This window comes from Heloderma suspectum, chromosome 3 (assembly GCF_057233095.1).
Source record: "Heloderma suspectum isolate Gila_16-S chromosome 3, 16-S_ref, whole genome shotgun sequence".
NCBI classification, from domain to species: Eukaryota; Metazoa; Chordata; class Lepidosauria; order Squamata; family Helodermatidae; genus Heloderma; species Heloderma suspectum.
This window is the reverse complement of record NC_139460.1, coordinates 133,153,074-133,176,242: the sequence shown is the minus strand read 5'-3', so window position 1 is coordinate 133,176,242 and position 23,169 is coordinate 133,153,074. Positions and strand designations below refer to the sequence as shown.

General features: G+C 42.6%; 1 long non-coding RNA gene across 1 annotated transcript in view; it reads left to right on the top strand.

Annotated features, from left to right (window-relative positions):
• Positions 1 to 21,567: 21,567 nt before the first annotated feature.
• The window catches only part of LOC146350268 (uncharacterized), a 28,568-nt gene continuing 26,966 nt past the window's right edge, over positions 21,568 to 23,169 (top strand). Inside the window, exons 1-2 of the long non-coding RNA XR_014788829.1 lie at positions 21,568 to 21,596; positions 22,516 to 22,690. This is a non-coding gene — a long non-coding RNA (uncharacterized LOC146350268). The remainder of the gene's footprint in view (positions 21,597 to 22,515; positions 22,691 to 23,169) is intronic.

Sequence of the window (23,169 nt, the reverse complement as noted above, 5' to 3'; positions counted from 1 at the left end):
ATGCAGTGTTCTCCCTCATCGTATTTTGACAGATCTGTGCATACACTACAAACACAAAGCAGAGGCAAATCATTTAAGTGGACAGAGCTTCGAAGTTCAGCCATCTGAATAGTGATGCAGTTAGGTAATTTTAGACTCTGGATTTAATGGTCTTACAGGGACCCGTCTTTAGATCATAATGTGTATTACTTCAGTTATTTCAAATAAAGCAAGCTGGTCTTGCTGCATTTGGAAGCCATCCTGCAAATTCTGTTGAATAGGGCCCTGGACTTCAGCTCCAAAGTCCTGCCCTGGTGGCATTAGGGAGGCCACTTAGGCATTTCAAAAAAGAAGAGGAAATGCACCATCAAAAAAGGACACAGGTTTGCATAAGACCTGCATATGCTGATTTTTGTATGTATAGATGCAAATTTAGAAATCATTACTATAATTTAAATGGAAATACAATGCATCTCCCCATAATGGGGAAGACTGTGACCAGGTGTCCTGTGTGCCAGCTCAGTCTGCTGTCCAGGTGCTATCTGTGGACAGGTAACTTCAAGGGTCCTGCTCTTCCTCCATTCTTATAGTTCTTTATTTTTATAGCAGACTTGGACTGGATAGCCCTTCAAACAGAGAATTCCTTCAAAAAGCAGACTGTCCTCTGATAGTCCTAATAAGGGACTGTCCTCCATAAAGTAGGATGCATGGCAACCCTAATGGAACAACTGACTCTAAACCCAGCCCTTGTTTATATTAATCATTGCATTTCAAACCTAAAGACTGAGCATTTTTCCATGTCATTCTCTCCGCTTAGAAATGTGTATATAGCTCTGGGAACACAAATGCAAACCCTTAGATAAAAGCTTCCAGTCTGTGCAGAGCTCTTGAAAATGATTTATAATATGAGCAATGCAAAATAGATTTGAGGTTATTCACTGTGGGTATTCTTAAGTAACTTCTTGTCCCTAGGGCTTTTCCACACTTCTTCAGTGCCACCTCATACATTTTCATATTTGCATTTGTTTATTATTGTAAATTGTATCCGTGTTATTGAGTTAACTGACCTCACACTTTTAATATGGGAAAGATCATGTTAAGAAATCATAACAAGAATACCTGCCATCTCCCTAAACAGGCACACACATCTGGAAAGTCTAATACATAAATGCTTGCCTCATAGCAGACATGCATCCTTGTTCCTAAATAAAAGTGCCTATAAGTAAAAATGTACAAGACACAAAATACCCAGGTGGTTTTGTCTGTGTTGTATTCCACACAGATCTTTAATCCTCTGTATTCAGATTCACATCTTTGAAAGTGCCTTCTGCTACCTTTTGGACCAGCCCTTTCCCAGTGAAATGAGGAACTCACATGGTTGGACTGCTCTGGGTTTTCTTTATGGTTGCTTGGCGTTTTACCTGAACAAGCTACTATGGAGGAAAGCTAGATGAGATTCATTGGGTTCAAACTGTAATTCAGGATTACCTGGTCCACACCTCCTGTAACCAAATACACCATGCAGCCAGAAATCCGTACTTTGCTAAGCTTGCGATGCATTTCACAAAACAAAATAAAAACATTCAGAAAATGTGCACATTGGGAAGATGCACATAAAAATATGTACATTTCAAAAAATGTGCACAAGTTCACATTAGTCAGTGTATACATGCATACAAAAAATGCATACGTTTGAAAAATGCGAATGAAAATACATACACATTTCTGCACTGAGGAAAAACAGCAACGTGGAACAGACAGAATGAGCCTAGCACTGGACAACAGTGAACCTGAATGAGATCGCATTTGACAGATTTGCCCACCCCTGCAGGAGAGACATGTCCCTACCACTTGAATGGATTTTAAAAGAACCAGAAGTGTACATTATCTCTCTTTGTTCTATGGCTGATGTTTCTTTGAATGGGCAGAATCCAACTGGGTGCATCCGCTCCCACCAGTTCTCTTTTGTCCTGTCAATTCAATTGTACAAGTGGCCCCCACCACTTTTGCAGCAGCAATTTAACACTTCTGGGGCAACCCAAAACAAGCAGAAATGCTCATTTCTGGAAGAAGGCAAATTGGTGGAGCTCACATAAGGGAGCTTCACCAACCTGCTTCCTTCCAGGAACAAGCATTTCAGCTCATTTCAGGGCTTCCTCTAGGAAGATCTAAATCTCCCTTGTGTGAGTGGTGGGTCCCGCTAGTACAATGTAATCAGCGGGACCCACCGCTTGCAGAAGGGAATCATGAGGGTGGAAAGGAATCGACAGGGGTATAAACACCCCATTGGATTCTGCCCTGTGTCTCTAGATACTATTATAGTGATATAACAAGCACCGCAGTAACACCTAATGATCAAATACAAGTTTTATAAAATATATTTAATATAATAGCCAAAGTGGAAGAGGCAGCCATGTATTCTTGTCCAAAATGGACACACGTTTAAACAGCAGTATGAACCCGAACCTAGGTAACCAATCCCAGAGAGGTAACCATATATTACTGCTGTGATCCTTCAGCCACCTCCCAAACTTAAAAAGGTATGTAGAAACCCAGTCCCCCTCCCCAAGGTGACATTGTTTTGAAATTTTTTCCCTCCCTGCAAAAGAGGCAGAAAAACAATGCCTCTTTCACAGGGAGAGAAAGAAATCCACAAAATACATGAGCAGGGCAAGCCTGCCATTGAAGTCAGAGTGCTCCTAACCCTAACCCAACATATCCAACATCCTGCTGGATTCACCCCGGTAGGGCAGAAATGAGGAAGAGCATCATTTGTTGCCTTACCTCTGGGTTTGTTTGTTTGCTTAAACTATTTTCTTCCTATTGCTTGCAAAATCCTTAAGCCATCTCCAGGGAGTCCTGTCCTACAGGATACTTAGTTCAGCCCAGGAGCTGGGGTAAGAACTAAATTAACAGCATACTGGCACAACTCTTCCCTTCCTGCTGAATATTTTGGGAGCCTTACAACAGAGTTCAGTTATAGCATCACTTGCTGGGAGTTAAGAAAAAAACTATACAATGTACTTTGACAGACTTTATTCCAGTACAATTAATTCAAATGTACTAGTTGTATTTGAACTGTAAGGGGTCAATGGACCCCAATACTTATTATAGTGCTGGGCTGCTCACTAACTTTAATTTGGCCTTGGGACGGTATTTCTTTGGCCTTGCTCCCACTAAACAAAGTTCTGATTACACAGAGTCTAAACTGTGTTATCCATCTATCATCACTGCAATTTATATTGTCACCGGTTTATTGTCATGTTCATTAAAGATTGTATCCCTGATGAAGTCCTGTTAACTAATTCCTAACAGTACCAGAGCTAAGAACACAAGAATGCAACATTTTATCCATGGTAAAAGGAGGGATATGTGGATCTTACTATTTGTAATTAGACTTAATGAAGAACATGATCCAAGTACACCTACTAAATAATCCCTCTTGGACAGTAACATCATGATGCAATCTGTTGTCTCTGCAGCTCTCCTGCTACTATTCTATACCCTCATCATCCCCTGAATTTGGAAGATAATGCCTCTTCTTTGTTTTCTGTCAACAGAGTCTTTTCAAAAGGATTGGTATGAGTGTGTGCCAGCACTCAGAAGCCAAATGCCTTGGCTATTTCCTAGCACTTTTGATTGCTTATACCAATCACAACAAGGCAGACTCCTCAAACCCCAAGGAGCATCAGCAATGCATGGATGAAGACTTATCAATCTTGCATATTCTCCCACAGAACTGGAACATACTAGTTTGGCTACACTGCCAACTGCTAACAAAAGATCATTTCTATTGAAGAACAGAATCATTACATAGTGGATGGGCATATCTTCCATTTGATATGTTGGATTTGAAAAGAAACACTTCAGTGGAACTAGGGAATGCGCAGATTTATCCCTAAAGATTATGGACAGGGTGATTCTCAACTTGCACATAAAACTTGCAAGAGAAGAGAAAATGTGATGTCCTGTTCCTGTACCACTACCTGATTTTGTGCATGTTTATCAATATTTGTACTGAATAAAGAGCCACCATTTATTTTTCTCATATTCACTCCATAATTCATCACCATGTTTAGTTATTTACCTGGCCTGTTTGGAAAATCGAACAATCAGGATTACCTACATTACTTCAGAACACAGGTTTTCTAAAATGATATGGAACCATGGATAGTACAGAAATTAATGATTATTTATCAGGGTTCTCACTCCAGAATCATATAGATCCCTCTGAAAAGTCTACCATTAGGTAAATCCACTTCAGCATCCTGGAACATCTATATCTTGTTGCTGTTCTGCAAGGCCAAAAATGTTAAACGGCCTTGCAGAACAGGCTTAAATGCTAGCAAAAACTTCCTAAAAGTGCAATTCTGCACATATTTACTTAGATGTAAGTTCCACTGTGTCCAATGTGGCTTATTTCCTAGTAAGTGTGTTTAGGATTGCAGTTTTAACATGATCTTATACAGGTCTACTCAAGAGTAAGTCCCATTATGTTCAGTGGCGTTTACTCCCAGGTTAGAGGGTATACGATCGCAAGTTAACTCTCCTAGAAATTGAGCAATGAAAGAAAGAAGTTGTGGAATGTCCTTAATAGATTTGTGAGGATCTTGATGTTTATTGGGATCGGTTAAGGTACAAAAAACTGTTTCCATGCAGAAATCTGGATTTGACAACCCTTAATATAAATATCTTCAAACAGCATTAATTATATTTACAGTCCAATCTTAGTCATGTTTAATGCGAAGGAAGTCCCACTGTATTCAATAGCATTTATTCCCAGATAGATGTGCATAAGGTTGCAGTCTTTGTTGAAAAAGTCAAAGACAAGTAGGCTGGGCTAGAGACATCAATTATCTGTATTTCACAGTATGTAGGAACTGATGTTCTATAGCCACGGTATTCTTCACCCTGGAACAAACTGACTTTGACAAGACTTCAGCTTTGCAATATTTTATTTACACCCTGATCCTACATATGTTTACTTGGAAGCAACTCACACTATATTAAATGGGGCTTGATCTGAGGAAAGTACACAGTATTATTCTTATTTGTGGTCATAGCAGGAAGGCTGCAATCATAAACACACTTACAAGGAAATAAGATGGATGGATGGATATTGTGCACAGTATACATACATATAGATATATGCACGCGCGTGCACACAAACATTGCCCTCTCATACTCATATACCTGGAAATTCCAGGGTGCATTTGTTCTTGTTAGCAATGTGCAAGTGTCCTCCCTAGTCCCATCAGAGCAGGACTTTGGGGCACAAGCCCAGGGTCCCAACTCAGCAAAGTGAGCTGGAGGGCTCCCAAACATGGCAGGGTTGGCTTAACACATTATAAATCAAGTGACATAATATACATTACATCTAAAGGGAAGAAGGCTTGAGACCACTAAGTCCTGTGTCTAAAGTGACCTAACTACACCCTCGACCATTCCAGGGTCCCAAAGCTATTTAATACGGGTTTGTCAAATATACCCCAAAGATAATCCTGGAAACTATAGATCACGTACAACAGGGTTATTGAACCTCATTCACCTGAGAGCCGCATCCACTTTTGGAAAGCTCTTGAGGGTAACATTCCAATGGTGGGTTTGGCTGAAAGCAAAAGTGGGTGGAGCTAAAATACCAGCATATTTTAGCTTAAAGGTCTTACTGCTGGTAACTAAACCTTAGAAGTGGTTTTAGGAGGGTGTTAAAAGCTGGGTTACCCAGGAGGTCACACACACATCTTTTAGGAGGGTGTGTGTGTGTGTGACCTCCTGGGTAACCCAACTATTGGTGGTCCCGGGAAAGGGTGTGGGGGAAGGGGGCATGGCCATCTGAGGAACCCCAAAGGGCCAAATTGGGACCTCAGATGGGCCAGATTTGGCCCATAGGCCTGAGGTTCAACACCCCAGCATACAGTAATGGAGGGAGTAAGGGGGAAAAGCTATCTATTTTTTACCTTCCACATAAGACAAGATGTAGACTAGCCTCCTCTCCTTTTGATATTCAAACTGCAAATAAAAAAAGCTTTTCAGAGAGGTGGGATGTGATAGACATTAATCATGCTACACAATGAGCTAAAGAGATAATTTTACATAATCAAGAAACATGATTACAACAACCACAAATCTCTCTCTATATGAGTTAATGGAGATTAATTAGATCTGGTATACTTGACATATGCCAGGCTTCCCCACTGTGGTTCCCTGCAAAACTCCCCTCATCCCTGACCATTAGCCCTGCTGGCTGGGGCTGATGGGAGTTGTAGTCCAAAACATCTGGAGAGTGAAATAATGAGGATGAGGAAGCCTGGCATATGCTGTCTCAGTGGCTGGGCATACACTGGATTTTCATTCATTCATTCATCCATCCATCCATCCATCCATCCATCCATTCTATATCATCCAATAGCCAAGGCTACTCCATTTCAGGCCATTCCCAAACTTTCAGTTTCTGTTGACTCCAATTCTGATTTTTTTGTTTAAATGTATATTTTATTATGCCTTCTATAATGACATATTTTCATATTCACATTTCATTTTACTGAAAATATTGTAAGAATAGTGGTATTTAAAAGCAAAAAGTATTTAAAAGAAATAAAACCTAAGTAGAATTACAGGCTTTAAGAATGCTATAAAATAGTATTTTATACAGTACTGGTGTGTTTTTATCAAGGCATGTTGCAATACTACAAGTTTAATAGCTGTGAGATGTTACACCAGATGGTGGATATCACTAAGGAATGGTCCTGTGTGACAGCTGGAGATGCTGGAGGCATGAGAAACAGATATGCTTACTATGTGGATCACCCAAATAATGTGAAGTCTGGTATAGCTGGTAGTGGAATGGAGCCTTTCTATGTAATTCAAGGGATGAATATGCGATTCAGGGGCCTGTTTACATGTAACATTAGCCACCAGGAATTGTCCTGTCAGGCTCAGTTAAAGGCACTCAGAGGTACCAAAACCAACAAGGCAGGGCTACGTGTGAGAAAGCACACTTGAGGCAAGTCAGTGACATCAGTTCATGTTGGGTTAAATCACTCAAATCCAGTCCAGTCAAATCAGGTCTCCTCAGATCTGGTACACAGAATCAGAAGTAAAGTTAGACCAGGCAGGGTCTTTCAGGACCGTGGACAACTCCAGTCTAGCTAGGGCTCAAGCAGTGAAAGCTGAGTAACCCAGCAACAGTCAATGGCTTTCTGAAGCCTTATAAAGGCCAGTAGATCTAGCCCCACCCCTAAGAGAAGCTGTTTGTTTCTTAAAGGGGCATTGCCCAGTTTTGTAGCCACTGGTTCCAATAGCGTGGGGATGATGAAGGCTGTAATGGGGACTATCTTCTGAATCTGGGGAGCTAGGTAGAGCCATATCTTCTGGCCTGGAATGGATTAATGGGAGAAGTCCTCTTCAGAAGGGTGGGGACTGAGGTTGGGGAATATAACAGGAAAAGCTTCTGCATGGCACTGGTTCCACTTAGGGATGTAACATACAGAAACACCATGTGTGGATATCCCCCCCCCCCCAGACCCAAGTAGAGTCTGGTAGGAGCACTGATGTATAAGATCATGCAAAATCATTAAGTGTTCAGCATTTTCTATGAAGCCTTTGGCTCAACCCCCTTAGTTCCCATACCGTAATGCAACTATGCTTATAACCAGCCAACATATGTAACTGAAACAACTGCATATTCCTTTCCTGCATATCCCTCCATTTTCCTCCCTTTCCTCTGTCGCTGAATACTAGATAATAAGTTCCTCAAGGCAGCTTGTCCTCTTCACTATTATAAAGCACTATTGCAAATGATGGTGCTATATACCTACTGACCGACATAGATAATAACAATGGGTTGGTTCTAGATTCTGTCCTAACTGAGCTCAAGCACAACCTTTTTTCCCATTGCGTGATGTTGTACAAATCCTGGGATCCTGATCCAGCATACTGGGTTCCATGAGCACTAGGCTCTTGCACAGTGTTGTGTAATGTATCATGCAACATTCTTTGACCAATATGTGTACTGTTACTTCAAGGCCAGACTTCAATCTATGCATACTGCCCTACTGCGTGCATGATGATTTTATAGAATGGCACTGATACTATAGCTATTCTGTGAGCATATACCTGGATCTAACCCATCAATTTTCATTTTAAATGAACTATTGTTCATATGTACCTCCTTTACAATATAATGGATATTTGAAGATAGATAGATAGATAGATAGATAGATAGATAGATAGATAGACAGACAGACAGACAGACAGACAGAGAAGTAAATACAGGTGGTGACTAGTTATGGTGAAAAGAAATAAGGAGAGGGCTGTGAGTTGCAGGATATAATGAATCATGCTGTTTACAGTAGCAGCTGAAATGCCCCCAAGCCAGAATGCTTGGTTTGAGAATTTGCTGCACTACAGAGTGTGTGAAGTATTATTAGTCACTTTTTATCTAGAAAATCATTTCTTGTGCACTCCACTGCCTGAAGATGCTACAAGTTTATTTTGAAACAAGGCACCCCTATTTACGTATCTTTTTCTGTAGGACTTGATACAGGATACTACATCCTTTTCAGTTAATCATCATTTTTAAGAGTAGACAAGGAAGGATTGCAATCCTATGCCAGTTTATGCCACTTTTGTTGTTCAGTCATTAAGTCACGTCTGACTGTTCGTGACCCCATGGACCATAGCACGCCAGGCCTTCCTGTCCTCCGCACTCTCCTGGAGTGTGCTCAAATTCATATTCATTGCATCGGTGATGCTATCTAGCCATCTCATCCTCTGCCATCCCCTTCTCCTTTTGCCTTCAATCTTTCCCAGCATCAGGGTCTTTTCCAGGGAGTTCACTCTTCGCATTAGGTGGCCAAAATATTTGAGCTTCAGCTTCAGTATCTGTCCTTCCAATGAACAGTCAGGGTTGATTTCCTTTAGGATGGACTGATTGGACCTCCTTGCAGTCCAGGGGACTCGTAAGAGTCTTCTCCAGCACCACACTTCGAAAGCATCAATTCTTCGGCGCTCAGCCTTCCTTATAATTCAGCTCTCACAGCCATACATTACTACTGGGAAAACCATAGCTTTGATTATATGGACCTTATACCGCAAGGTGATGTCTCTGCTTCTTACTGTGCTGTCTAGGTTTACCATAGCTTTCCTCCCAAGGAACAAGCGTCTTTTAATTTCATGGCTACAGTCACCATCTGCAGTGATCTTGCAGCCCAAGAAAATAAAATCTGTCACTGCTTCCATTTCTTCCCCTTCTATATGCCAGGAAGTGATGGGGCCAGATGCCATCATCTTAGTTTTTTTAATGTTGAGTTTCAAACCAGCTTTTGCACTCTCCACTTTCACCCTCAATAAGAGGCTCTTTAGATCCTCTTCGCTTTCTGCCATTAGGGTGGTATCATCTGCGTATCTGAGGTTGTTGATAATTCTCCCAGCAATCTTAATTCCAACCTGTGATTCATCCACCCCAGCATTTCTCATGATGTGCTCTGCATATAAATTAAATAAGCAGGGCGACAATATACAGCCTTGTCGTACTCCTTTCCCAGTTTTGAAGCAATCGGTTGTTCCATGTCCGGTTCTTACTGTTGCTTCTTGACCCTCGTACAGGTTTCTCAGGAGACAGGTAAGGTGGTCCAGTACTCCCATCTCTTTCAGAATTTACCAGAGTTTGTTGTGATCCACACAATCAAAGGCTTTAGCGTAGTCAATGAAGCAGAAATAGACGTTTTTCTGGAATTCTCTTGCTTTCTCCATGATGCAGCGAATGTTGGCGATTTGATCTCTAGTTCCTCTGCCTCTTGGGAACCCAGCTTCTACTTCCAGTAGTTCTCGGTTCACATGCTACTGAAGCCTAGCTTGTAGGATTTTGAGCATCACCTTGCTGGCATGTGAAATGAGCGCAACTGTATGGTAGTTTGAACACTCTTTGGCATTGCCCTTCTTTGGAATTGGGATGTAAACTGACCTTTTCCAGTCTTGTGGCCACTGTTGAGTGGTCCAAATGTGTTGGCATATTGAGTGCAGCACTTCAACACCATCATCTTTTAGGATTTTAAATAGCTCGGCTGGAATACTGTCATCTCTGCTAGGTTTGTTGTTAGTCATGCTTCCTAAGGCCCACTTGACTTCACTCTCTAGGATGTCCGGCTCAAGTTCAGTGACCACACTATCATGGCTATCAAGGACATTCAGATCTTTCCTGTATAGTTCTTCTGTGTATTCTTTCCACCTCTTCTTAATCTCATCTGCTTCTGTTAGGTCCCTGTCTTCTTTGTCCTTTATCATGCCTGTCTTTGCACAAAACGTTCCCTTGAGATCTCCAATTTTCTTGAAAAGATCTCTAGTCTTTCCCATTCTATTCTTTTCCTCTATTTCTTTGCATTGTTCATTTAAGAAGGCCTTCTTGTCTCTCCTTGCTATTCTCTGGAACTCTGCATTCAGTTGGATATATCTTCCCCTTTCTCCCTTGCTTTTTGCTTCCCTTGTTTCCTCAGCTACTTGTAAAGCTCATCACACAGCCACTTGGCTTTCTTGCATTTCTTTTTCTTTGGGATGGATTGAGTTGCTGCCTCCTGAACAATGTTACAGACCTCCATCCATAGTTCCTCAGGCACTCTGTCTATCAGGTCTAATCCCTGAAATCTATTCCTCACCTCCACTGTACATTCATAAAGGATAGGATTTAGGTCATACCTGAATGGTTTAGTGGTTTTCCCGACGTTCTTCAATTTAAGCCGAAATTTCGCAACAAGAAGGTTGCAAATTTGTTTTTTTTGAGCCACAGTCAGCTCCAGGTCTTGTTTTTACTGACTGTATGGAGCTTCTCCATCTTTGGCTGCAAAGGACATAATCAATCTGATTTCAATATTGACCATCTGGTGATGTCCATGTGTAGAGTCGCCTCTTGTGCTGTTGGAAAAGAGTGTTTGCTATGATCAGCATGTTCTCTTGGCAAAACTCTATTAGCTTTTGTCCTGCTTCATTTTGTACACCAAGGCCATGCCTGCCTGTTATCCCGGTGATTTCTTGACTTCCTACTTTAGCATTCCAATCCCCTATGATGAAGAGGACATCTTTTTTTGGTGTTAGTTCTAGAAGGTGTTGTAGGTCTTCATAGAACCAATCAACCTCAGCTTCTTCAGCCTCAGTAGTTGGGGCATAGACTTGAATTACTGTGATGTTGAATGGTTTGCCTTGGATTCGTACTGAGACCATTCTGAGATCGTTTTTGAGATTGTACCCCAGTACTGCTTTTCCCACCCTTTTGTTGGCTATGAGTGTTCCTCCATTTCTTCTAAGGGATTCTTGCCCACAGTAGTAGATATAATGGTCACCTGAATTAAATTCGCCCATGCTTGTCCATTTTAGTTTGCTGATTCCCAAGATGTCGATGTTCAGTCTTGCCATCTCATGTTTGACCATCACCAGCTTACCTTGATTCATTGATCTGACATTCCAGGTTCCTAAACAATATTGTTCTTTACAGCATCGGACTTTCTTTTCACCACCGGACACATTCACAGCTGAGTGTCCTTTCAGCTTTGGCCCAGCCGCTTCACTCCTTCTGGCGCTACTTGGAAATTCCCTCTGCTTTTCCCCAGTAGTATATTGGACACCTTCCAACCTGAGGGGCTCATCTTCCGGCGTCATATCTTTTAGCCTTCTGATACGTTCCATGGGGTTTTCTTGGCAAGAATACTGGGGTGGGTTGCCATTTCCTTCTCCAGTGGACCACATTTTGTCAGAACTCTCCACCATGACCTGTCCGTCTTGGGTGGCCCTGCATGGCATAGCTTATGGCTTCACTGAGTTATGCAAGCCCCTTTGCCACAACAAGGCAGTGATCCATGAAGGGGTTATGCCACTTTACCCTTGTGTTAATTGAAAGGTTCCATTTAAATCATTGCATAACTGACAATAAGATTGTATCTTAAAAGCAGGATTGCAAATAGTTTACATTTTGCCTACTCTGTATAAAAAGGATTCTTCCTATATCCAGTGCTTTATTCAACATAAAAATACATTCACATGATTGAATGGATACACAAGAAATGTTATGTGAGGGTGTGTGTGTGGTTAACAAGTTCATACTAGATACTAAAAATGTCCACATTGAAAATTTATGCTGTGAAAATTTATTGCAACCAGTCACATAAACCATGTAGACAATTTTCTTTTCCTTCCTTAAATAAGCAAAGCATTTATAATAAGGAACAGGGAATTAATCTAGTTATAGCAAATGGAGAGGTAGAAAAACAAATTTATGGCTCTAATTCTTCTGCTCTTGTGGTTCCAGTGTTCAATATATAATTCCTATAAAGCACACAGCTAAGACATTGGCTGGGTACAGTCCACATTGTTTATATTTATAATAATCTATTAAAGACCACTCTTTCTTTTTAGAATAGTTTACATGGGGGAATCCCAGTCATTGGGAAGGCAATCAGACATATACAGGACTTTAGTGAAGGTTGTTGGGAAAGTGGATGTCAGGCCCCCAATGTGACATTTAGAGTACAAGGTAATTTCCCAAATAGTCCACAATGACAGTGAGAGCATCTTGTACATTTTCTAGCAGTATGCACACCCACCAAAAACTGTATAACAATGATCTGAGAAATAAGGACATGCAAGGAGAGTTAGATTGCCTTTCCTCCAAGAAAGGAATAAGTTGGTGCAAAAACATCTCTCTTCTCCAACTGTACTGTGGAATCAACCTACTGTCTTCCTCGTTCCTCCCCCTAAGCCCAGCATCAGCACCCAACACCCACAGGCGGCTCCTGGCTGACACCTCCCTTGGCCCCACCAGTTATGACTGCTAGTTTGTTCTTTCCTGCTGCCTGTTCCTCCAGCCCCAGGCTTATCTGATGGCAGTGGCTGGGTCTGGCAAGCCACCCACCATTTCAAATTTCCCACAGTATCCTGAAGCACTTGATGGAGCATCACTCTGGGGCACTGTGGGAAAATAAAATGGCGGGTAGCTTTCTAGACCCAGCTGCTGCCACTATATAAACCTGTGGCCAGGAAGCCTACTTGAGAAGGGTACCTTGCCAGCCCCCCCGCCCCCACTCAAAAGTGGAGCCATTTCTGCTCTTCACTTCTATTTTTTTAATACAGGCATGGGGAACCTGTGCTCCACCAACTCCAGCCAGCCACGTCAATGGTCATTGAAGATGGGAGCTGTAGTCCAACAACAGGCTCTCCACCACTACTTTATTAGAACCCACCTGCTCTGTCTCTTCATAGGTTTACTCAACCTGACCCCAACCTTGGGCCCTAATCTTGACCACAGTATCATTCATTCATTTTCATTCATTCATTATATTTCCATTCTGCCCCACCGCTGAAGCTTTCTAGGAGGTTCACAAAAATTAAAACACCATTAAAATGCATTATATAAAGTATAAAACATCAGGCCTAATGTTTGTATTTTTTGTTGTGGTTCCCTAATCCTCTGCTTTTTGTAACATGTAAGCCAGCCTTCCCCAACCTGGTATCCCCTGGATATTTTGGACTTCCTCCCATAAGCCCTAGCCAGCATGACTGATGGTGAGGAATTCTGGGAATTCTACAACATCTGAAGGGCACCATGTTGGGGAAGGCTTTGTTAACTGCATGTAGTTGTGAACTCTATTCATTTTTCAAAGAAACTCAGCAAGCCAATCAAATCAATTCATCATGTGCACAGTGACAGTTTTTAGGACCTTTACTTTAATCGTTTTAACAGCCACAGCAAATAAAGCTGCTTGATTGCTTACATAAGGGTAGTGCACAGATTTGCTCAAGCAAGTTGCTGTCAGACATTCCTCCCAACAAAGATGCAAGGAATCTTTTCCTGGGACCAGCATACAAGTCACAGAAATTCTACTGTTGTTTTAATTCCTCTCCGAACAGGCCCTCTCTTTTTGTCATTTATGCACAAACCAAACACGGTACAGCAATATTATTTATTTATTACATTTATAACCTGCCTTTCTTCCATGGAACTCAAGGTAGCCTATGTTAGGGGTTCCCAGACAGTCTCAGACCTGCTCAGCTTCAGCAAGGTTGCTGTATCATGCCTGTGCCCATGCAAACACAGCCTTAACTACCGCTGCGATTCTTCATAAACAATAAGGAGGACATTCCCTATCACAGCAATCAAATCCATTTCACTTTGGACTGTGCTGTTGAAATCAGGGTGGGGGGAATAGTGGGGTGGCCTCTAGTACCTAACTTTGGCCCAGGACCAAAGACCACCGGGAGGCTGAATCCCCTGACCCCCGACCCCCGCGAGGAAGAATATCATGAGAAGCAAGGGGAAGACCAGCCTGGCCCCATCACGAGCCTGAGAAGGAGCAGCTGCAAGGAACTTTGCTTCTCCTCCCTGTCACAAAAGAACTTGTCTCCAAATGCCAGTTGTCCTGGGACTGGAGAACAGAAGGAGAGTACACTCTGGCCTCTGCCATCAGCCAGGGGACAGAGGTCTGCTGACTTGTATGTGAGCTTGGCGTGGGTTGGGGAGGGGCTGGTATAGTTATAACCTGCTGTAAGGTGCCTTCTGAAGCATTTGACTGAAATGCAAGGTATAAGTCTTCAAAACAAATAAATAAAATGGCCAAGCAAGAAGGTGGACTGTTCTGCTCAATAAGAACAGCTAGGCTCTCTGCATCCCTGATTTTCAGCTAGGTTCTCTGCATCTCCACAAGCTTCTATTTGAGTTGTTGATGTTCTTACACATTTCTAGAGGTTTGCCCTGTTTTGGTGTGTCTGATGATAGTACTGAAAGTCAGAGGCAGAATTATAACCCATGACACATGATTCTGAGTTCCCTATCCTAGCCACATACCCCTTTCCCTCAATTTCAGTTTCTTTTGATCACTAATCAAGTGTCAAGGATGTTTGTTTGTTTGTTTGGTTTTGTGGCTTCCATCTTTTAGGAACATACTTTTTCTGCTTTGTCTCATTAATGGCTGAGGTAGAGTAATTTTTATTTCCAAATCAGCATTGAGTTAAAAACAATGTATTGTCTGTTTCTTCCACATTAGTATTCACTTCATGCAGCCCCCTCCCTCCCTGGACTGGAAGGGTAGCTTACACCCCATTCACCATGGCAACTGAAGGAACTAGCAACAGACTCAGGATTGGAAGGGGGGAAATATCCCAATTCTAAAATTGGTTTTGTGTTCACAGCAACATATTGTGCAGTGGAAGGAGGGGAAAGATTTCCCTCATAGCTGGAATCACCAGGAACAGATGAGAGGAAGGCAATGGCTACACATATGCAAATACATTTAGTATGCTGAGGGTTGAAGGCTCTTATACCCGAATGTGGCTATATCTCTCTGTGGAGAATAATAGTTATCAAGTTCATAACTTGATCTGGTTGCCTCTAGTGAGAAATGACATGGTTTTAGACTGTAAAACTCCTTACAGGCAGAGAGACATGTCTATGTGTCACTTATGAAATTCTGTAAACATTGTTTCCAGGCCCAATTCAAAGAGCTGGTTTTGACCTCTAAAGATGTTCAGAGCTTAGGACCAGAATATGTGAAAAACCTCCCGTTTCCATCCCTTCCCGTAACTTAAAATATTCAGTAGCAGGCCTTCTGTGGCTGTTCCTGCCAGCTGAGGCAAGGGGAAGAGCTACTGGGCAAGGGTTTTCTCAATGGTGGCACCACAATTATGGAACATTCTCCCAAGAGCGGCTCACCTTGCACTCACTCTTCTATCATTTCAACACCAGGCAAAGACTCTTTTAAAAAATTCCCAAGCTTTTTATTCTTACATATATTTTGCTACTGTTTATGTTGCTTGAGTTTTACTGCCTTATAAGCTGTTATTTTATAGGCATTTATAGTTAATTTAACTAAATTATATTTTAATTGGTTTTATTGTAAATGGCCATGAGAAATTTATTAAATGGCAGTACAGAAATACCCATAATTAAATAAATATATCAATTACAGTATAAATAATAAATAATTTAGGAGAAAATTCTATCCACCAGAGCTGATCTATTAGTGGCTGTTCCACACCGTCATGATAATGGCAGTTCTCATGTGATATAAGTACGATCAGGTACATTGGCTCTCATTGCATGATGATACATGTGTTTACTTGAAAGTCAGCCCCACTGAATTCAATGGGGCATACTCTCTGGTGAGTAGGATTACAGTGCTAGATTTCAATGCACTCCAGTCGCAGGGAACTAGCAATCCACCACAACATGTTGCCCAAGTGGGGATGAACAGATCCATCAATATCAACAGACATATCCCAGCCCAGTTCAATGGGGCCAATGCAAATCAGCTGTGCATACGGACACCTGCTTCCACATGCAGATTTTCCTGTCTAGATCAGGGCATTTGTCTTCAGTACCCACTACTATCTAAATGATGAGTGTGTTACTCCACTGACCATCTTTGGGGAAACACTCTTTCTAGGGGTGAAAACAATCATTTGTCAGACCAGTGATTTTATGATTGTCTACACCAACCTTCCCCAACCTAGTGCTCTCCAGTTGTTTCAGATTACAAGCCCCATCACCCATCACCTTTGGCCATGATGGCTGAGGTTGATGGGAGGTGAAGTCCAAAACATCTGGAGGGCATCACATTGGGAAAGGCTGGCATTGAGTTGGGCTTAATTGTAGTCCAAATCAACCCCCAACCAGTAGCCATGGATTTAGACAAAACACACTCGAGTGGTGGGTTAGGAACAGACTTTACTTGAGATATAACAAGCTTAAATCTCGAGGTAAGTTGGCTGAGGTCAGCCTCATGATCAGCACCCCTTGAGGGAGGAAGTAGGAAGAAGGAATAGAGAACAGGGGGAGGAGACAAGGAAAAGGCAATCCCATCTCCCAGAGATCCCCTCCCACTTGACTCAGGTACATATTAACCCTTCAAGTTCAAGTTAAGTGACTCATGGCCCGAGTCCCTCCAACATTAATAAAGGTATTGCCCAACTGGGATGTGGGGTTTCTTTCTCATGGATCGGCATGACTATCTTGGTTTTCTTATTTAGGCAGATGTTGAAAAGTGGCAGCTTTAGTTATTTGTTTCATGTCCAAGCTTATGATGGATTTATTTATTCACTGGTTGTTGGGTGCAGTAATTGTTTCTTGTTGTTAGCCACTTTGATTTGTACTGAATTGGAATATAAATATTTTAAATAAATAAAAATTAGTGGAAAATATATGGAAATGTAATACTATTTATCTTAAAAATATAAATGTCAAAACCTACACATTCTGAAGTTGCTCTTGGCATGTGTTAATACAAGCAGGCTTTATTCTACAGAAAAACAGGAGGCCATCTGAAATACTTTAACCTAACCATATCAGACAAGCCTGCTGCACCCTTTTTGTTTTTCTGTTATATTGGTTAAATAATCTATCATTCTTAATGGAAGGATAGTGTTTGAAATAATCTCCCTTGTTTATTTTAGCAGGAATACATTGCAATGTATCACACTTGAAATGTGAAACATCCATGGTTACAGAATAATTTCTCTCTGTTGTTAACTGTAAAATTACTGTGCTTTCAAGTTAAGTCCCACACAGCTTCCGATTGGACTTATGGGGCAATTCTAGGGTCCCACTAACCAGACAGCTGCTACTCCAGCACTTATATTGGGGTAACATAGTTATGGTCTTATGCACTCATCACAACAGAGTCAAAAGCACAACAATGCCAGAAGAAAAAAAGCTAATGAAGAGATACAAAATAAAAGCCTGCTCCTGAAGAAACCTATCCTAAGTGGAGGATAACTATAGACCACTTGCTAATACCCCCTTTGTTGACCAGGTGCTCAAGTGAGTGGTTACCAATCAACTCACTCTTGGATGAAGTTGATTTTCTAAATCCAGCTTTAGTCCTGATGTTGGGACAGAAACTGCCTTGGTCTTCCTGAGGGATTACCTTTGCTGAGAGAAAGAGACAGTGTACAACGCTATTGCTTCTCTGAGACCTCTCAGTAGCTTTCAGTACCACCAGCCATGGTATCCTTCTGGATCAGCTGCCTGAGTTATGGGTTGAGGGCCATGTTTTGCAGTGGTTCCATTGCTACTTGGATGGCTGTTTCCAAAAGGTGGTGCTGGGGAATAGCGCTCTGTTCTGTGGCAATTATGCTAGTGCTTTGTCAGCTGCCAGTCTGTTCCCAGGATCATATAGACTTCAGGACTTCAACATCATCAGCCTTTTTCCTGCTCCTCTCCCCACCCCATCCAGTTTTATAAGATCTTGCCTAATGAAGAGATCGGGAGATCTCGAAAGCTTGCACAGTACTTTGTGACCTTTGAGTTGTCCTAATAAAGGTATTATCCTAACATGAATTTTGGCATTTTCCTTATGTCCAGCATGGCTTCCGTTGTTTTTTAAACAGCAACTGCAGTTTGCGGTCAGAGAGTAAGACAGTCTGGAGGGAAGTGGGTGGGTGCAGAAGCTGAGCTGTAAGCTCTGGAAGTATTCTAGCTGCCTCTCTGGAGATGTGATATGGAGCAGGAGTTCTGGCTGTGTGCTGGAGTATTTAAGCAATCTGCCTCCATTTATGCTTATCCTGCATATTTGTAAATAAATATTATTTACAATATCAGCATTTATGCTTATCCTGCATATTTGTAAATCAAATATTACATACAATCATAAGCTACTGGTGACCCAAAGGAAACTAAACCTGGATAAGTGCTGCACCCTTCAAACTCCTCATATCTCAGGAGTGTGGGGTGAGTGAACAATAGAGTTCCATGCCATGCATCCGGATATACAGTATGATCCCTATTCTCTAGCTATAGCTTTAGGGTGTGCTATAATTGGCTGCATACGTAGTCAGAGTCCTATGATCTGATTTGCTCCAGCTCTCCATTGACTTCAATGGGACGGCTTTCTAAACACCTCCCCCTCTTCTCCAGATGTAATGGGTTTCTGCCATTTGAGGTGTGATCAACCCTTGAGTAAGCATAAGATTCCAGCTATACCCAGTTCTCCCAGCATGGGATTGACTCCATTTATCCCACCCCCACCTTGTGCTAGTGAAGTCTTGCCACCATAAATGTCCCACCCATTTCAGCCTCCCAAGGATATCATTCCATTGGTGCAATCCACCCCTCCCCATCCCCAGCCTAATACTGTATTGTGCCAAGCCAAGGGGAGCTAGGAGTAATCATATTCCACCCAGTGGGTGGAAATTAGGGATAGGGCCATGCTGTCATAACTAACTTTAGCTGTTTGGAGCCACTGTTTCAAATCACCCACTCAGGAATGAGTTTTATTTTTTGAGTATGTTGCTTATTTATCAGCCAAGGAAAAAGCCTAGTGTGTGTACATGGACTGTGTAGCTTGTGTGTACTTCACAGTTTTTGTGCAGATATACACATGGGATTTGCACCTAAACAGAGAAGCATTTTGGAAGCTTCTAGAACAGCCCCAGTGTTGCAACCCCAGCCCCTGAGCAGAGAACCACCATCGTACTACATGCCTTAAGGGCGTGGTGAAGGCTCTCTCCTCAAGTCTTATATTGTCCAAGACCCGGGGGGGGGGGGTATTTCTAGATACAAAGAACACTGCGACTAATCATATTTTATATGTAATTACAGGCATACCTCTTATATTTTATTGTATTTTAAAATAAAATATTGGACAAAAGATATTTGAGGGCCAACTTGAAAGAGCTTTCCCCGTTGCATGTATCAGTCTTATGTTCTCTGGCTTATTTCCCCCACTGTGTGGGCTGGTCACGAACTGGCAAGATTTCCCTAATTACCCTCACTGGTGTGGCTTGCTGTGTTGCTCAAATCTGGGTGGCATGGCTTGCTGTTTGGTGGGGAGGGGGCAGCAACTCTCAAATAACCCAACAATAGTCCATGGGTTATTGGAAGGTTGCTGACTACATCAGTGAGGGTAATTATGGAAATCCAGCCAGCATGCAACCATCTCATGCAGCAGGGTTAAAAAGCCCCCATGGCTTGTTAACCATGCCATGATCAAGCAAACCCACTCTCTCTCTCTCTCTCTCTCACACACACACACACACACACACACACCTTAAAGTTGCCCATCAACTGCACTGGAACAGCAGACTGAGCAGGCATGCAGATTACTTGGTCACAACTGCATTTTCCATTTAAATTATAGTCATTATTTCCAATATTTGCCTCTATATGTATAAATTAGCAATGCTAAGTCTATGCAAATTGGTATCCTATTTCCTCCTTTTTTTTTGGCAATGTGCAAATGACCACCCTGTTCTGTCGGAATCTGGAAATCGATCTTAGAAGATTCTACTTTATTTGTTTTTCTTTCTTTCTTTTATTACATTTTTATATTGCCCAATAGCTGAAGCTCTCCGGGCAGTTCACAACAATTTTTTTCAGCTCTTTAAGACAAAATAGAGTGTTCACAACTAAACATTATGTAAACTGCAGGTGCAATTTTGAATCCAACTACTACATCTGCATCTCATTCTGACAACAGACCGTCACAACACTCTTTCATTTCTACTAATGTCAGTCCATAGGGACCATGTCCTTTCTCCTAATGTGAATTATATCCAGGATGAATATTACTAAGATTCATGTCGTGCAACTTGTCAGTTGCTTTCTTTTTGAAAAACAAAACAAAAACCACACACCCCTGAGGATAATTAATATCTAAAACAAATACCAACCTCTGTTGGAAGTTTAAGTTTGTGCGGCTAACCTTTCATTAGGCAAAATGGCTTCTCAAAATGCCCCAGGCAGCTTTCTCTAATGGAAACTGGAGAGAAAATTATAAGGAAATTAAAATCTAATAAATATTTCAGAATAATATGTTAGAAATGATCAGCAACATGTTACCCTGTAATGAAAACTCATCGCAATTCCACTGCCTGGTTACCTTCATTCTTACCCAGATATGAAACCTGAGGTTATATTGATTTGAAATTTAAAAGCAAGTTTCTGGGCATTAGGCAGTCATTATATGGTATTAAAAACATTAGCATTTGTCTGGGAAGTTAAACACAGTGAGAGGGCAGTAAGCCTCAGCTCCGCAAATATCAGGTATTTGGTTTAAATCCGGGTAACCTTAACCCGGGGCCGCAGTGGCTTAGTGGTTAAGACGCTGAACTGCAGACTGGTCAGCAGTTCAAGACCCGAGTGCTGCGTGACGGAGTGAGCTGCCGTCTTCAGTCCCAGCTCCTGCCAACCTAGCAGTTCGAAAGCAAGAAATTGCAAGTAGATAAATAGGCACCGCCTCGGTGGGAAAGGTAACAGTGTTCCGTGCACCTCGGTGTTCAGTCATGCCGGCCACAGGACCACGGAAGCACTGGCTCTTCGGCTTAGAAACGGGGATGAGCACCGCATCCTAGAGTCGGACACGACTGGTTGGGGACACCTTTACCTTTAACCTTAACCCAGGGGTGGGCTACATGCAGCCCCCGCTGCCACACCTGTCAAATGTGCTGCCGAAATATGGCAAAACCAGCAAAAAAGAAGCAGCCGTGGTTGCATTGTTAAACAAGGCGCGCGGGGGGGAACGCATACCTTGTTTTAAACCAAGATTGCGCTCTCCAGAGGCTCCGAGCGTGTCATTTCGCTTTAAAACAAGGCACATGCGCCCCACGCGCCTTGCTGAACAACAACGTCCCATCTTGCACTGGTAAGTTTGGTTTTAATGTTCTATATATTTTAAATTGTTTTATTGTGTGTTGTTTGGTTTTAATTTTTGTGAACCGCCCGGAGAGCTTCGGCTATTGGGCGGTATAGAAATGAAATAAAATAAATAAAATAAATAAATAAATAAAGCAGCAGCGGCAATTCCGGGGCGGGCGCAGGCCCGGCTGGGTCCGGGGGCGGGGGTGCCCACCCGAGCGGTGGCGGTTGCCCACCCTTGCCAGAAACTTTCATAAGCTCACGACCTCGACGCCGCCATAAACTTCCGAAGGCACCGCCGGCCCTGCCGTGGCGCGGACTGAGGCGCCCGGGGGAGGCGGTGCGCTGAAAGGAGCGGCGGGTTGGGCCCGCCTCCGCCGCCCTCCTGCTCCGGGCCCGCCCTTGCGCTGTGCCCTTAGCGGGGCCTGGGGCTCTGGCGCTGCTTCCGGCTGCTCCAGGAGGGAAGAAGGGCTCCGAGGCGGGGTGAAAAGCCGCCCCCACGCCTCTCCCCTGGGCTTCAGGCTCCCGTTCCCTTCCCCGGCCTTCTCTGAAGAGCTGCGAGGAAGCTCCCCAGGGCCCGAAAGCCCTGTTAGTTTCCCCCACCTCCCCTTGCTGCTGGTGCCGCTTCATGGGATGGAGGAGGAGGCAGAAGTGGCGCGGGCGAGCTTGTCCTCTTTCTCTGCTCCGTTTGCAAACTGTGCAGCAAAGGCCTTTCTTGCACCTTTTATCTCATGTTCTAGTTCCCTGCGCCATCCCTGCAAGCTGTCAGGAGAGCAAAGGGTAGGAAGGAAACGTCAGGGGGCCTAAGGAGATGTTTGCTTTCCCCTCTCATGTCTCCTAGAAACTAGCACGTATCTTTCCCGTGGTGTGTAAGTTCCTCTAAGATGAAACACTCTTGAAAGGTGTGTTCTTCCTATCCTACACAGGGACAATTTAGGACTTATACTGAAGGATCACCCGCTCCCCACTGGCAACCCTGAAACTTGTGAAGACTTTGCAAAGAGGCTGAGGCAGGTCTCCTGCTGTGCAGGAGCCGAAGTCCAAGTATTCACTGAGAACTCATGCTCTAGCCAAGTCCATCTTGTACGTATCTACTCAGAAGTAAGTCTCATTGAGTTAAATGGTGCTTACTCCCAGGTAAGTGGGTGTAGGATTGCAGTTTGGGAGTCACAAGGACCGCAGGATTTGGGGTTTGCAGGGGGGCAGTATCAATGCAAAAGAGCTTGAAAACGGATAGCCCAATAGGTTTTAAAATCTTTTATTTTAAAAGTGGTGATATAAATCAAATACCAGCATATTTAAGTTAAATATTAATACAACAAAATAGTTTTATGACATTTAAAAATAAGTTTCCATCCGTTTTCCAGTCACTTTGCATTCTCTGGGCATGGCATTGGAAGGCAGGAGCAGGTTTTAACCCCTGCTGTAGTTATATACTACAGGAAATAGTTATGGGTACCATTTCACCAAAGGCTAATAGAGTTTTGCCAAGAGAACACGCTGATCATAACAAACACTCTTTTCCAACAGCAGAAGAGGCAACTCTACACATGGACATCACCAAATGGTCAATATCGAAA